General features: G+C 45.6%; 1 protein-coding gene and 1 long non-coding RNA gene across 3 annotated transcripts in view; one reads left to right on the top strand and one right to left on the bottom strand.

Moving 5' to 3' along the window:
* GAS7 (growth arrest specific 7) overlaps nucleotides 1–16994 on the bottom strand; it is a 282047-nt gene that overhangs the window by 200756 nt on the left and 64297 nt on the right. The window lies entirely within an intron of this gene.
* LOC132541753 (uncharacterized) lies at nucleotides 170–16979 on the top strand. Its single transcript, XR_009552851.1, has 4 exons — nucleotides 170–1063; nucleotides 1133–1269; nucleotides 15123–15231; nucleotides 16887–16979. It is a non-coding gene; the product is annotated as an uncharacterized LOC132541753 (long non-coding RNA).

Genomic DNA, 16994 nt, shown 5'->3' on the forward strand with positions numbered 1-16994 from the left:
TCATGACAGAAGAAGAAAAAAAAAAGATTCCCCACCCCTGATACAGAGGACAGGGGGAAATGATCCCAGGAGCAGGTGGGACTGTGCAGGCAGAGATCCACAGGAACGACGCCTGTGGCCATAAACACATGAGAAAAATTAACAGCCTGAGAACTACTGAGCACAAGGGGAGACTTTATAGAGAGGGGTGTCGAATTGAACTTAGAAGACAAAAAGCAGATGGGATCAGGTAGGAAGAAAAGATATTCATTCAACAAATATAAGTACGTTTTATACTCAGATATCATTTTAGAGACTGTAACAGTCAACAAAACAGACACCAGTGTTCGTTCTAGTGGAGCTTGATTCTTATGAGAGGAGACACAAAACTCACAGTAAACTCAACAGACAGGTCAATGGTCCAGCTTTGTTGAGAGATGGCAGAGAAAAAGAAAGAGTAGAGCAGGATAAAGACATGGCATGGTAGAATAAGCAAGAGACTTAGTGGAGACAGAGCAGGAGACATATTTCCAGGGGTTGATGTAGCAAACTGCCACAAGCTCAGAGACTTAAAACATTACAGATTTATTATTGCACTGTTTTTGAGGTCAAGAGTATACAATAGGTGTCATGGGGCTAAAGTTGAGTGTCGGGAGTCCTGGTTCTTTTGTGAGGCCCTAGGAAAGAATTGAATGCTTTGCTTTTTCTAGCTTCTCAAGGGTGCCCACATTCATTTGGCTTCTCTCCATCACCCAACTTCTTGCTTTTGTCCTCACTACTCCTCCTCCTGACTCCCTTGCTGCGTGCCTCTTACAAGAACTCATGTTGTCACACTGTGTCCACTGGAATCATCCAGGGTCATCCCATTTGCCGACTTAATCACGTCTGCCAGACGCCACCTGATCTGTAAGGTAACATTCCCACGTCTGGGGAGTAGGACGTGGATATCTTTGAGGGCCCATTCCTCAGCTCTTTGCAGGGTATCAGCCATGCGGGCTGATAAGATCCCAAGGAGGAAGTGTGCCTGGAACATGCAAAAGAACACCTGGAAGGAGACCAGTGTCAGAGGAGAGGAATGAGTGAGGTGAGTAAGGGGGGAGGAGTGAGTCCTGAGGCACAGACAATGACAGCTAATCACCTGGCACCTTGTCAGACATTTCAGCTTTCATTCTGCTGTCACCGGGACCCATCGGGATGTTCTGAGGAAAAGTGCAAGAGGAATCAAACTTCTTATCTTCACAAGAACAGACTTTAAAATGAGCAGTCAGGAGGTGACTGCAACAGTCTGAGGTACAGTAATGGCGGGTGTGGTTTGGAACTAGATGCCGGCAGCAGGCGTGGTGAGATATGGTTGGATTTTTTCCCCCATTTTTATTTTTATGTTTTATTAGTGATACACAAAATTAAAAAACAGCAGGTGTACAACTCCACACCATTCATACCACCAAAGCTCTGTGTCTCCATTTCCTCCACTGGGAACTGCAGTAGTTTTCCCAAGGTCACAGATATGGGTTGACTATTATTTCTATAACTATCTGTCTGTCTGTCTGTCTGTCCGTCTATCTATCTATCTATCTACCTATCTATTTATCTTTTTTTTTCTCCATCTTTTCTATGGTCCTGCCTTCTCTTCCTTTTCAAGTCATACCTATAGCTATTATTACTTCTTTACTTTTTTCCTCTTTACTTCTTTACTTTTTTCCTCTTTTTTCTCTGTTTCCTGATGGATTCAGGTTTCAGAGCCCTAAAGTCATCTTCCCCTAACATTTCTCCCCCTCTGAGAGTATAGACCAAAATTCTTTTTACAGTGCAAAAGGTAGGAGGTCTGGCTTCTGAAATTGCTTCTCCACTGGACATGGGTGTTGGCTAGTCAATCCATACCCCCAGCCTGTTTCAATCTTTTGCTAGTGGGGTAGGGCTCTGGAGAGGTGGGGATCCAGAACACACTGGTGAGGTCATCTGCCCATGGTATTCAGGATGGAATCATAGTATCATCTGCAATTTGTCTGAAAGGCAGTAAGTTATGAGGCAGGACAAAAATGTTTCATAAATAGGAACCAGAAAGTAGGAATAAAATAGGTAAGAATAGGGATTTTTAGGGTGGTAAGAAGCTAGAAAGTTTATTTTAGTTATCTTCCTTGGAGCCCATGATTTTAGTGATTTTTTCTGAGATGGATAGTTAGCATGGAGGTGGGCTAAAAACATTATCTGGGAAGATGGAGTCAGAGTAGAGAGTAGAACTAGAAAGTTGAATTAGGGCAGAAAGTAGATCCCAAACTTGAAGGAAATATATAAATACAAGTAACTGTTTGCCACATCAGTCTGACCAAGGGCCCGTGTATATTCATATTTAGCACAGAAGCCTGTTTAACCTCTGAGTCCCTGTCAATCTGAGATCAAAGTTCATGGCCACAGCTGGGACTATTCTAGGCTGCACTCATTTCACCACCATTCTTCCTCAAGTTGAAGAGTAGGCTGACTTAGTCTCCCTGCAGAAAACAGAACAGTCTGAACCACTGCTACTTTATAATGAGCACAAGGTCCTGGAGAAACTCAAGGTCCTGGGAAACTCAACCTGAAATGGGAGAGAAGAAAAAAAAAAATGGAGTCAAAGCTTTGGAAGTTTCTGAGCTGAGCTGCTGAACTGATAAATGAGTCCTTTATTGAGCTGGCAAAGGCCACAATGGCTCAGGTCTAAAAGGAAAGACCAGCCATGATGTAGGGGCAGATTGAGTGAGTTGCATATGAATCATACAGGTGAAAGGTGTGTGTGGGGGGGGGGGGAGTGGAGTAGAGGAAGACCCCAGACAGGCTGCACCAAAATGGAAGAAAGCTATTTCTTACAGAGAAAGCTGGGGAGGTCTGGGATGGAGCCAGACCAAGGCTGAGAATCTGCATCTGGACTTTATCCTGAGAGTAATAGGAAGCACCCTGGCCCTGCTGCTACCCTGGGTTGTGGAACTGGCTGTGCCTACTCCAGATTAAGTTTGTGAGTTGGGTGCTAGTTGCAAGACGAGGCGGGAGAGGCTGAGTAAACAGGGATTTTTGCCTTAGCCCTCAATTGCTCAACCAGGCATTTTTCCACTTACACACATCCCACAGGGTGGGAATGGAGTCTGGGGAAGGGAGGGGATCAGGGCAGGAGTCAGGAATGTGGTCCTGCCACAGGCTCAAGAAGTCTAAGTTGCCAGGAGTCCCACTTACTACTTGCCCAGCTCTCTCCACATGGGCATTGAGGCTGATGGATCCTGGAAAGCCCTTAAATCTCTGAACTATCCTTCAGCTGTGTGGCTCTAGTTCAAGGACCCAATGAATCATGAGGACAAGGCAGAGCCAGGGGCAGTTGGCCAGACAGTGTGGGCATCTCCTAAGGGGCATGAGATTTCTTCCTCTCATTGGACACTGGCAGGAGGTACCACATGATCAAATACTGAGATCTGCTGCAAGAGCCTTCCTAGAGACAGATAACACAAAATCTGTACTTCCTGGGCATTTTGATGCATTCACTCACTAGACAAATGGTTACTAAATGCCCACCAGCCATTGTTGCTAGACATACAAGCCATTTCAGTGAACAAAACAGAAGGGAAAAAAATGTCGGCCTTGATGAAACATTCATTCAATCTTGGTAAGCTGGGGATGGAGGGTAGAGAGAAAAGACAGTAAGAGAAATGACAGAGACTAGGAGAAGGTAATGGAGGAGAGTATGTGAGAAAGATAAGGGCAGGATCGGTTCAAGGCAGTTAGGGAGGCAGCTGTAAATAATTCAAAATATCCCAGCTGTTTCCAAGTCACAGCTGAGGATCTCTTAGGTCTTCCAATTCCTTTTCTTCCTCAATCCATTCATTCATCAAATTGCTATTAAGTGTCTGTCCCAGGGGCTCCCTGCTCTCTTGAAACTTGCAAATTCATTGCAGGGAGATAGAAGTCAAGCCAATTGCAAAAGGGCTGCCACGGTGCAGAAGCCTGTTGTCTTGTAGCATTCTGTGTCAATCACAGCAAAACATAGAACCTTCTGAAACAGAGAGTTGTGGGCCCTGCAGTACATGATTCTTGCTCAAGGGCCCAGTCCACTTCCTTCCTCCTGCTTCACATCTCCCACCTCCAGCACCACCATGCCCTGGACTAGTTTAAAAAGCTGTATTATCAGCTACCAAATCCATACCACAGGGTTTCCTCTGGAAACTGTTCACAAAAAGTTGTTGTGTCTCACCTGATGGCCATCTCAAAAGACTGGGACATAAGGCCTTCTCAACTAAATTCTCTGTCTTTATGAACAGTCAAACCCAGCATTCAGTGGGCCCTTCAGGCTGCCTCCTCTAATCTAATCTAAGCATCTCTGACAGACAGGCTTTGACCACAACTTGGGACTCTTATCAGAAGCACTTACCACCAGGACTGCAAGTAAGCTGAACACAGAGGCTTTTCCTTTTTGGAAGAAAGTCAGCATTAACTTTTGGTGCACATTCCTGACAGCCTATTGGCCTCTGGACCCTCCCATCTCTTCCCACTCTGCATGCAGCTGTGAACCAGCTGAGCTGGGCCAGTGCTGACCCCAGGTCTTAGTGAAAGACACAACCACCAGTGGAAAGAAACAGCAACTAGGATCTAGCCCAGCCACCAACCACCTCCCATTTCCTTGACATAAAACTCTTAATCCTGAACTAAACCCACGCGTGTAATGACACATTGTCTATGACAAAGAGGCCAAAATTGCCCAATGGGGAAAAGAAAGTCTCTGTAACAAATGGTGTTGGGTGAATTGGACAACCACATGCAGAAAAATGAAATGAGGCCACCACCTAGCATCAAAATTAACTCACAATGGATCAAAGATCTGAAACTGTAAAATACATAGAAGAACACACAATGAAACATTTCAGGACCGTAACACTAAAGACATTTCCCAGCGTGGGAAAGTTAAACAAGGATGAACAGATAGGACCATCAAATTGAAATGCTTCTACATATCAAAAGAAAATTCCATAAAGATCAACAGAAAACCCAGCAAATGGGAAGAGATATTTGCATTCTACACTGCAGACAAACAGTTGATACAGTGTTGGAGAGGATGTGGGGAGAGAGGAGCTCTAGTGTACTGCTGGTGGGGGTGCAAATTGGTGCAGGCATTATAGAGAATGTCATAGAGAATCCTTAAACAAATACAAATGGAAATACCTTATGATCCAGCAATTCCACTCCTAGGCTTTTACCCCAAATATATAATAACACTGATCTGAAAGGATACATGTTCCTCCATGTCTGTAGCAGCTTTATTTACAATAGCAAGAACTTGGAAACAACCAAAATGCCCTTTAACAGATGACTGGATAAAAAAAAGTTATGGGACATATATTCAACGGAGTAGTCAGCAAATAAAAATAAGATATTGTGTCCTTTGGGGTAAAGTTGATGGAAATGGAGAAGATTATGCTTAGTGAAGCAAGTAAGGAAGTGAACTACAACTACAGAATGGTTTCATCGATAGAGAATTAAACATATGAATGTGAAAAAAAAAATTCTCAACCTATGTCTAAGACTGTGGGAGCACTAGAGTGGTTAACTGGGTGGGAGGGCACTGACCTTTGGTGACAGAAGGGAAGTGGTGAGGAAAATAAATACGGACTAGACTGTAAACTGTTAACCCATTTTATAAAAAATAAAAAATAAACCTCCCCTGTTCTCATCTCCTTCTAAAGTTGGTTTGAGTTGAGAAGATGGTGCACTACTGCTTTTCATTCCCATCCTACTATGGAGTCTCCCCATATGGTTCAGCTAAACCAGAACTCAAACTTAACACCAGATGTAGAAGGTCTGTGCTCAAAACACCATAATGATTCTTAAAAGAGCTGTTCCTGTGCCCTCCAGGCCTGCACAGGCAGGCAGCTGTGGTTGGAGGAAGAAAGTATGTAGAGAAATGCAGCTCTGATACCCCAACAGAGAAATATAGAAACAGGCTGGGGGTATGGATTGACCTGGCAATACCCATGTCCAGAGGAGAAGCAATTACAGAAGCCAGACCTCCTACCTTCTGCACCCCAAAGGTCCATACTCCCAGAGGGGTAAATGACAGGGGAAGTAAACCAGAGAGTTCTGCCCCCCCCCCCCCCCCCGATTCTATCAGGACCTGAAGTGTCTGTCACCAGGAATCTTATTTTTATACCATCAAGGAAAGGGAAGTTTTATTATCATTACTGTTATTGCTATCACTTAAAAAAGTATTGATGATTTAATAATGATTAACAAGATTGTAAGATAGCAGGAATACAATTCCACACAGTTCCCACCACCAGAGTTCCCTGTCCCATCCCCTCCATAAAAAGCCTTCCTATTCTTTATCCCTCTGGAAGTATGGACCAAAATTCTTCATGGGGTACAGAAGGATTCTGTAACTGCTTCTCCACTGGGCATGGATATTGGCAGGTTGATCCATACCCTTAGCCTGCTTTTTAAAAATTTATTTCTAAACAGGAAACACTGACAAAACCATGGGATAAGAGGGGTACAACTCCACACAGTTCCCACCACCAGAATTCCGTATCCCATCCCCTCCCCTGATAGCTTTCTTATTCTTTATCTCTCTGGGAGCATGGACCCAGGGTCATTGTGGGGTGCAGAAGGTGGAAGGTCTGGCTTCTTGTAATTGCTTCTCTGCTGAACATGGGCATTGACAGGTCGATGCATACTCCCAGCCTGTCTCTCTCTTCCCCTAGTGGGGCAGGGCTCTGGGGAAGCAGGGCTCCAGGACACACTGGTGGGGTCATCTGCCCAGGGAAGTCTGGTTGGCATCATGTTAGCATCTGCAACCTGGTGGCTGAAAAAAGAGTTAACATACAGAGCCTAACAAAGTGTTGACTAATCATGGACCTAAAGGCCCTCAGCCTGCTTTTTACCTATAAGTACTAAGTCTGATCTCACACACAGTCGTAGTTATTTATGGGATGAGCTAGTAACAAAATTGCAGGATCTGTGGGTCCTCCCCTCCTCTTTGTGGGATGAGGCGCACACACACACACACACACACACACACACACACACACACACACACACACACACACACACACGGATCTGGAGAGAGATGCCCCAGTACAAACCCCAATACTGGCCAGGTGATAGTGAAGAAATTATTTTAGTTTCTCTGTGACTTGTTTTTCCCATAGGTAATATGAGCCTGGTATACTAATAGGTTTTAGGTGAGAATTAAAGAAAGTAATAAAGCTAACAGATGTCTCGTGCTATCTGAACATAGAGCATCCCTATGAAAACTCTCCTACGACAGAAAGGGTATAAAGTGAACAAGCAACTATGCATGTGGAAAATGTTTTTTTTGGGGGGTGGGCAGGCAGTGGTGCACCTGATTAAGCACACACACTACAGTGCAAAAGGACCCAGGTTCAAGCCCCTGGTCCTCACCTGTAGGGCAAAAGCTTCACAAGTGGTGAAGCAAGGTTGTAGGTGTCTGTCTCTCTTCCTCTCTATCTTCCCCTCCCTCCCCCCCTCAATTTCTCTCTGTTTCTATCTAATAATAAAAAAATTTAATTTAAAATGTTTTTTAAAATAAATTGTTCTGTAAATAAATCACTCAAAAAATGACCTACCAACTCATACCAAATAACACAGAAAAGCCTAAAGTCACATTCCCACTGGGTAAACGCAGGAATGACCCTATGGACACACTGCCAGTCGGAAGTAGCTCCTAGGGGAAGAGTCTGGCAGGACCTGCCTCACTGCACTAGAGTTACCTTAGGAACAGCTGCTGCAAAGCCAGTGGTGATGGGCCAAGAAAATGACTCACTTGGGGGAGTCGGGCTGTAGGGCAGCGGGTTAAGCGCAGGTGGCGCAAAGCACAAGGACCGGCATAAGGATCCCGGTTCGAACCCCGGCTCCCCACCTGCAGGGGAGTCGCTTCACAAGCGGTGAAGCAGGTCTGCAGGTGTCTATCTTTCTCTCCTCCTCTCTGTCTTCCCCTCCTCTCTCCATTTCTCTCTGTCCTATCTAACAACGACAACAACAATAATAACTACAACAATAAAACAACAAGGGCAACAAAAGGGAATAAATAAATATAAAAAAAATTAAAAAAAAAAAAAGAAAATGATTCACTTGGATAGTGTTCTGCTTTGCCATATGCGTGACCCAGGTTTGAGTCTGGCCCCCACTGCATTGAAGGAAGTTTCAGTGCCATGGTCTTTTTCATTCTCTCTCTCTCTGTCTCTATTTGGGGGAAGGAAAAAAAGAAAAAGAAAAAGCTGATCTATTTTTCACTTTTACACATAGAGGGTGGAAGTATAAAAAGCACAAATCCTCTTTGGATTTCTTTAGTAAAAATAAACAAGTGCTAATCTAGGTCATTCATAGAAATGAAATGTCCTTAAGCGACTTTTCAAAAGAGCAGGGACTATGGGACTGGGTGGTGGCACACCTGGTTGAGTGCAGCGCACAAGGACCTGGGTTCAATCCCCCAGTCCTCACCTTCAGGGAGAAACCTTTGAGAGTGATGAAGTGGGGTTGCCGGTGTCTCTCTGCCTCTCTCCGTCTCTGTCTCCCAGCTCCCTCTTGATTTCTATCTCTATCCAGTAAATAAATAAAGATAATTTAAAAAGTTTAAAAAATAAAAACCAAAAGGAGGGAGCAGCAGTACTTAAAAACTGTCTTGTTATCAGACCAGGCAAAGAGCCCCCTTGGCCCTAGTTCAAAATTCCCCTTCCTCCACTGACCTACGGGGAGATCATGAGTTTGCTGAAAAGCCTGCATCTCACTGTGGAAAACCACAGCTCCCTTTCACATCTCCACCACACAAGTGAGCAATCAGCTATAATGAGCCTCCCACAAGCCCTAAGTGTACCCTCATACACTTGTAGAATCAACTGAGATATGTGGATATGTGCAGGCTGAAAAAATCTGTCCTTTCCAAGGTCAAATACGAGTTACCCTATTCAAACAGACACATTTTTAAGTGTCCTTTCTTTGAATACCTTGAGTTAGGACAGATGCCTGAGATGTTGCCATGGCCCCTTGGAGGGGTCTATCAAATTCAGGAAAGATCAGAAAGTTATTTTTATCTTATTTTAGATGGGGGGGGGGCAGAGACAGAGAGAGAGAGAGGGAGAGAAGTGAAAGGGTAGGGTAGGACAGAGGCTAGAACTTGGATTACACTCATGCCAAAACATCCCACTATCCAAGCGAACTATTTCACCAGCCTAAAAGCTATTGGATTGTCATAAAAGCCATGATGCATTTTTCTTTCTTTTCTTTTCTTTTCTTTTCTCTTTTCTTTTCTTTTCTTTTCTTTCTCTCTTCTTTCCTTCCTTTCTTTCTTTTACTTTCTTGTTTTTTTTGTACAGAAAAACATTGTGAAAAAAATGTCAGTGCTTTTCCAACAACCCAATATTTTTTTAAAAACCCCTACTGAAAGCAATGGTTGCAGAGCTCCACTGGGTGTCTGATTTTCCTGGAGAGCACATTAAAGATAGATTTAGGGGTTCCCACTCCCAGTTTCTGATTAAGCAGTTTGAGGTTGAGGCCAGAGTTAACCTCTCCAACAAGTGTCCATGTGCTGTTGGCCCAGGGCCCACAGTTTGAGAAGACGTGTCTTAGAATGAGAGGCTAGAAAGAGGTCTGAACACCAGGCCCTGTGCCTGGTTAACACTCCAGCTGTTGAACTAAACCTCAACCACCTCATTTCCACCTCAGACACAGACAGAGCTAAGAGTACCACCCCCCACCCCATTCCGTGGTCCACGATGGGTCCTGTTTCCCGTACACTTGGGGTTGCACTTGGGGTGGCCACTGGGGGTTTTCAAGCTCTTGCTTACAAAGTTCAAACACTGGCTGGTCCCCAGCTAGAACTAGCCCACCATCACCGTCAAGGCTCTATTCTTCCTGCCAGGAAGAGACAGGAGTGGCTGCTCAAGGAGAGGGTCAAGCACAAGAGGGCAGAGTCTGAGGCTGCAGATCCCTGAAGCAGTTGATCCAAGGCCAAGCCTCTTCATCCTGTGCTGAACTTAGAGACAGTGGTCTCCAGGGAGCCCCCTAGGAAGACACACACACACACACACACACACACACACACACACACACACACTCCTCTCAGTTTCTGAGAAGCACAATGCACAAGAGGCTGGTGGGGCAGGAAGCCAGGGCCCACTCAGGCCAGTACCATCTGGGAGCCCTTGCCAGGCCTTGCAGAGCCCACTAAAGAAGCTGGACTCTGTCCTGGGGCACAGTCGGGCTCTATTCTTATCTCAAGGGGGAATGCCGTGACACTCCTTACAGTGAATGGGGGCTCCCGGCCAGGAGGAGGAAAAAACAGAGTCTTCACTGTGTCCAAGAAGGCTCCCCACACAGCTCCTAGCTCCGACCAGCCCCTCGTGGCAGGGCCTGGCACAGGCCTCCAACAAGGACAGGGGCGGATGCGCAGTCCAGACCTTCATTGACACTTGCACACACTAGTCCTATAGCAGACCCAGCAGGCTGAGTCCTAGAAACACAGTCTCTAATATGCGGGTGGACCCAGGTCATTGTCTGCATACCAGATGCCAGGCTCAGGCAAAAAGTAGGAAAGTCATAGGCCCCTTGGAATAGACCTAAAATAGACCTACTAGCTTTTTCCAAAATGGAGATGCCAAATCTCCATCCACAATATTCTGGCCTTTAGGTTCATGATCGGTCAACAATTTGCTCTGCTTTCTATCTGAACTCTTTTTCAGTCACTAGGTTCCAAACGTTACCATGATGCCAACCTGACTTCTCTGGGCAGACGACCCCACCATGTGTCCTGGAGCTCCATCTTCCCAGAGCTCTGCCCCACTAGGGAAAGAGAGAGACAGACTGGGAGTATGGATGGACCTGTCAACACCCATGTTCAGCAAAGAAGCAATTACAGAAGCCAGACCTTCCACCTTCTGCACCCCACAATGACCCTGGGTCCATACTCCCAGAGGGATAAAGAATGGGAAAGCTATCAGGGGAGGGGATGGGATATGGAATTCTGGTGGTAGGAACTGTGTGGAGTTGTACCCTTCTTATGCTATGGTTTTTGTCAGTATTTCCTTTTTTATAAATAAAAATTTAAAAAACAAACAAACAACAACAACAAAAGGAAACACAGCCTCTACAACAAATCTGTACCAAACCACCAGAGAGCAGACAGGCATCCGATGCTTCCCACACTTGGACTGAAGCCCCTCTAGACACACTTAGGCATCCTCTAGCCCAGCTGCCATTAGGACCATTTGAAAGGTGACAAGATGGCATTAGAAGCTTCAGTTTCTAATGCAGGAAAAGACACAAGACATTTGTAGGGCTAACAGTCACTCAACCAACACTCCTCCATACACAAGAACAAAACCTGGGCAGCAGTTCCAGATTCAAAAGCACTCACCTCCTTCTTTTGTTTTCACTTTCCCTTTCTACTTTCTCTCACTCTCGGTCCCTCTTTCTTTTCCTCTGTTTCCTCTTTTTGCCACCAGGGTTATTGCTGGGACTCAGTGTCTGCATTAAGTTCACTATTCTAGTGGGGATTTATTGACTTATTTACTTACTTATTTATCTATCTATTTATTTCCTCCAGGGTTATCACTGGGGCCTGCACTATGAATCCACTGCTCCTGGAAGCCATTGTCTTTCCTTTTTTTTTTCATTTTATTTGAGAGAGAGAGAAAGAGAGAGAGAGAGAGAAAGAGAGAGAGAGAGACCCATAGGCCTGCTTCACCACTTGTGAAGTATCCCCGCTCCAGGTGGGACCTGGGGGCTGAAGTCCAGGCCCTCGTACAGTTCCTGGCACTTAGTACTATGTATGCTTGACCAGGTGCACTACCACCCAGCGGGCATTTTGTTTTGGTAGAAGTTGAACAAGAGAGTGGAAGAGAGAGAAAGAGAAGAGATACTTGCAGCAGTGTTCTACCTCACATGAAGCCTCCACCCCTGCAAGTAGGGACTCCGGTCTTCCAACAGAGTAACATGTCAAAACCTCTCATCTCTGCAGCTGCATGTAACAAAGTCCCCCAGGAAGGCAGATTAAGTGATGAAGGTTAGGAGTGATGTTTCAGAGTTCAAGGAGGTCATAAGAGAAGCTGAATCAACTGGAGTAACTTGGGGAGGCCTTAAAATATTTTTTACTTTATCCCTACTGAAGGACAAGTATATAATTCTGTGACACAAGTACTTTTGTAAAGATTTCTTATATTTACTACATATAAGAAAGAGAATTGCAACGAGATTGGGATAGGTCAGAGCACATGCAGTGCTGGGGATTGAACCAGGAACCTCAGACATGAAAGTCTGATGACCAGCTGACCTGTTCCCCCAGCCACTGTGACACAGGTAGCATTGTTCCCATTTTTAAAACTTAGAAATCAGAATAACCAAGATGACAAGAGAGTCTCTTAAGTAGTTAAGTAATGAAGCCAAGCTTTGTACCTGGACCTTCAAGACTAGTACTCTCTCCTTTTATTTATTTATTCATTTATTTATTTATTCCCTTTTGTTGTCCTTGTTGTAGTTATTATTGTTACTGATGTCACTGTTGTTGGATAGAACAGAAAGAAACGGAGAGAGATGGGGAAGACAGAGAGGGAGATAAAAAGACAGACACCTGTAGACCTCTTTCACCGCCTGTGAAGCGACACCCTGCAGGTGGGGAACCAGGGGCTCAAACCGGGGTTCTTACACTGGTCCTTGCGCTTTGCGCCACCTGCGCTTAACCCGCTGCGCTACCACCCGACTCCTGTACTCTCTCCTTTTTACTAGACTCCTTCTTGGAAGTGACAGCAGTACACTGGGCTTTGAAGAGAAGGCAGGAAAGCAAGGTACTGAGAAGAGAAGAAGGATGTCATAAGCATGGTGACCCACAGGGCATAGGTAGAATACACAGCCGCCACAGTTTCCCATTCATATTTCTCTCTCTTTAATTTTTTATTATCTTTATTTATTTGTTGGATTGAGAAAACCAGCTATCAAGAGGGGAGGGAGAGAGAGAGAGAGGAAGAGAGACAGAGAGACACCTGCAGACCTGCCTCACCACTCATGAAGCTTTCCCCCTGCAGGTAGGGACTGGGGGCTTGAACCCAGGTCCTTGTGCATTACAACATATGTGCTCAAACAGGTGTGCCACCACTGGCCCCCTATTTTTTCCCATGATAATAAAAGTAATAAGCAGTAGGGGAGGCTTCACAGTAGCCAGAGCACTAGGTTCTTAGGCTTGAAGTCCTAGGTTCGATTCTTGGCATTGCATATGCTAGAGTGGTATTCTGGTTCTCCCTCTCTCCCTCTCAAGTTAACATAAAATAATATTTTTATGGTGAAAAGAAGAAATTCACTGATATCCTCCAAATTCCAGTTTTGATCAGTGATTAGAGCATCGGACATACCCCTGAGCTGTCAGAAAAGTCACGACACATTTTTTGCACAGAAAAATACGTCATGTCTTTTCTGACAACCCAATATAACAAAATCATAGTGAACGTGGTCTTTCTATCAATGGCCTATTGTATGCCATGTTTTCAGACTACAGTTGGCTGTGTGGTAACTGAAACTCCAGAAACTGAAACCAGTGAAGAGGAGAGTCTGCTGTAGCCCATCAAAACAAGGAGCTAACAGCAGACACTAAAAATAATGCTTTAGACATGTAAAAAAACATTCAACAAATAGCCAAGGTTTAAGGGGAGTGGGGAGCGGGCCCAGAGATAGCTCACCCAGTAGAGAGCACACTTTATCATGTGCAAAGACCTGAGTTCAAGCCCCTGATTACCACTTGGGTGAACCAAGCAATGGAGTAGCTTCATGAATACTACAGTGTGGCATCTCTCTTTTCTCTCTGAGTCTCTCTCTGTCTCATTTACTTACCTTCTACCTGAAAAGAGAGAGAGAGAGAGAGAGAGATGGAATCACTAGGTGCAGTGGAATTGAGTGGGTGCAAAGCCCTGGCCACAAAAAAGAAAAGAGAAAAAAAAAACAATCTGTTCAACTTGTATTGTATGTGTCATATGATTAGAGGGAGTGGAGAAAGATGGTTCTTTATTGCCCAGCTGGAAGAGAGAGGAGTGAATACAGACTGGGCTGTATGCAGGGTGGAGTCAGGGGAAGGGAGGTACTGGGAACAGGGTCTAAGGGGCAGGTGAGCATGGGATGGAAACTCTGGGGCAATTAGACTAAGTCCTCTTTGGGCTTCTTCTGGATCTGCCTTAAAGGACTATGTAAACATCCAGAAAATATTTAAATCTTTGAAAAGCCCCCACCCTGCCGTATTTACTAACACCCCCTCCTGCTGGCCCCCACTATCACACACACACCCAAGTCCCAGCTCTGATGATTCCTATGTACAGAGTCACAGAAAAACTGCCTCTGTGAGCTGCTAGGTTCTGACTGCCACAGATGCTGCTGGTCTGTGGTCTAGACTTGTATCATCCAGCTCATCTTCTCAAGCTGACCCCCAGTCTGCAGAAGACTTACCAGCAGGAGCTGGGCCTGACAACAACTCTATCTGGGTTCTCTGGACACCAATGAACCAGCAATTACTATCCAGTGACTCCAGGGAGAATACAGGTTCAATGAATCTTCCTTGCAAAGAAGGAGCTGTTTATCACAGAGAAGAAAGTTGTGCCCTCCCACCCCTGCCTCCAGGTTTCTTCTGGGGCTCACTGCCAGCACTGAATTCACTGCTCCTGGTGGCCATTTTTTCCCCCATTTTATTGGATAGGACAGAGAAAAACTGAGACAGTACTGTAGATAGTGCCAGAGAGTTCTGGGTTCAGAGCCCAGCAACAGCCCTTACTGAGCTGAACTTCCTTGCTCAAGTGATGAGAACTAGAATGGCTGACCAGACACAGCACCAGAGTCTAGGGTGGGGGTGGGGGGCTACAAATCTAGGGGTGAATGCAAGCTGCCTTCTGGACTGGTGACTGGCAAGTCACCACCTGCCCCTAGGACTCAAGTTCCTGTGAAGGAGAGCGCGACAAGCTGAAGGCTGGAGCCAGGCCACCAGTAGGATGTGGCCAGTATACTGCATGGCTAGTTGGCTGTTGTATCTTTAATTCAAGTCAATTCCCGACATTACACGACAGGCATCTCAGGTTTCCAGTCAGGTACTATGTTCCCCATTATTGGTTAATGCTGCCTGTTTCCAAGGACGCACAATTCCTCAGCTCCCGGTGACCTGCTGGGCCCCTGACATCTGAACTAGTGAACACCCACCCTCTGGAGACCATGCAACACTCCGAGACTGTGGACATGGGTTTCACTCTAAGCACTGAGGTGAATTGATCATCAGTAGCTGGGAAGGGGATGTGGCCACATAAAAAGCAAATCCATAAGCCCCTCCTCAGAACTAGCTCCAGCTTATACCAACGTTGTCTGTCAGGGATCACCAGAGGCCCTCTCTCACTTCATGTATTTATTTATTTTGTTTGGTTTGGGTTTTTTTGCACCAGGGCTATCACTGGAACTCAGTGCCTGCATGACTCCAATAGCACCAGTGGCCTTTTTTTTTTTCTGCCTCTTCCCTCTAGATAAAGGGTGAGAGACAAAGAGAGAAGGAAAGACACTGCAGTGCCACAGTCCCCTGCACGTGCTCCCATATGGTAGACCAGGTCTCTAACCCAAGTCCTCATGGATGTTAACCTGTGCACTCACCACCCTCTCTGACATAGCATGCAGGTAAGCCAGGGGCTGGGCTTTTTGCTTGTTGGATCCAGTGGAAACCTGGGTTTGAAGATTTGCATGGCATGCTCACTATTTTTTTTTTTCCTCTAGAACCTTCTTCACCAACAAATCCCCACCATCTCAGCTGTCCTAAAAGCATTCAATGGTGGAATCATGGAGGGCAGACTCAGGGCTACAGGACACAGCTCTTACTCCAGAGTTCAGACTTGAAAGAGAGTAACTAGGGAAATGCTGGAGGCTAGGCACAAAGCACCTCTAAGTGCAGAGGTCTGACTGGATTCCCTTCCAAGATATCAAGCCATTTTCAGTCTCCCTAAGCCCCTCAGACTGGGCAAGTTCTGTCCAAGCTGAGTGGACCTGGGCAGAAAGCTCTGAGTAAGTCCTAATCCCCCATGCCTCTCCCTAGAAATGATGATTAAACACACCAGAACCACATAAAGATCTGAGCCAATTCCAGGACCACCTCTGGGGCCACATAAGCTCTCTCAACAGAGCACACACAAACACTGACTCAGGCTTCTAAACATCTGGGACTTAGTTAATCCTCTGCTCTGGTGCGCTCAGCTTGGGTAGACTCCCTTGAGCAGCAGTCCAGTTTCCAGGCAGTGGGGCCAAACCTGAGAGCCCAGCATATAACTTTGCCTGGGATGGGAGCCCAAATCACACACAAGGCCATGGGGCATCTTCCCAGACCACACTTGCAGTTCTGGGTGGCTCCACAGCCCAACCCACACACAGGAGGAGGGGACCACATCACTCCAGGATTTCATCCTGCTGCTGAGACTGGAAAGGAACAATTCCCTAATCCCCTTCCTAACTCCAAAGCCAAGCAACAACGTGTGGAGCACTCACAGGGACAGCTCCCACTCTCTGGCTGCCCCTCTACTGACCTCCTGCTGCAGAATTCTGAAGACCATTCGGGGAGTGGTGGCTGGGACATGGGGTTCCTCCAACTCACAGACTCACAACCCGGGAGCCCCCCACACACACACACACACTTGATAAAATCAGCTTAAATTTTTAATCCACAGCCCATCTGATTCCAGACCTAGCAAAGGCCTACTCACCCTAAGCTGGGTCAGAATATATAAAACTCAGTGTTTCATTACTTATATTTATTCAGTCGAATTATTCATCTATTTTCATTTTCAGCGAAGAATGTTTTAATGATAACTCATTTGAAATTCCAAGCAAGCCCACCCTTTAATGCAAAATGCTCCTTAATTAATTTTATTTTTCCCTTGCAGGTCAACAGACAAACATGAGAAGTTACCTCGTTACCCAGTGACTTAAGTAAAATAAAAGGCAAACAATCGTGCTGAGAAAGCAGATGTGCACAAGCCAAAGAATGAAGC

This window comes from Erinaceus europaeus, chromosome 12, assembly GCF_950295315.1.
Source record: "Erinaceus europaeus chromosome 12, mEriEur2.1, whole genome shotgun sequence".
NCBI lineage: Eukaryota > Metazoa > Chordata > Mammalia > Eulipotyphla > Erinaceidae > Erinaceus > Erinaceus europaeus.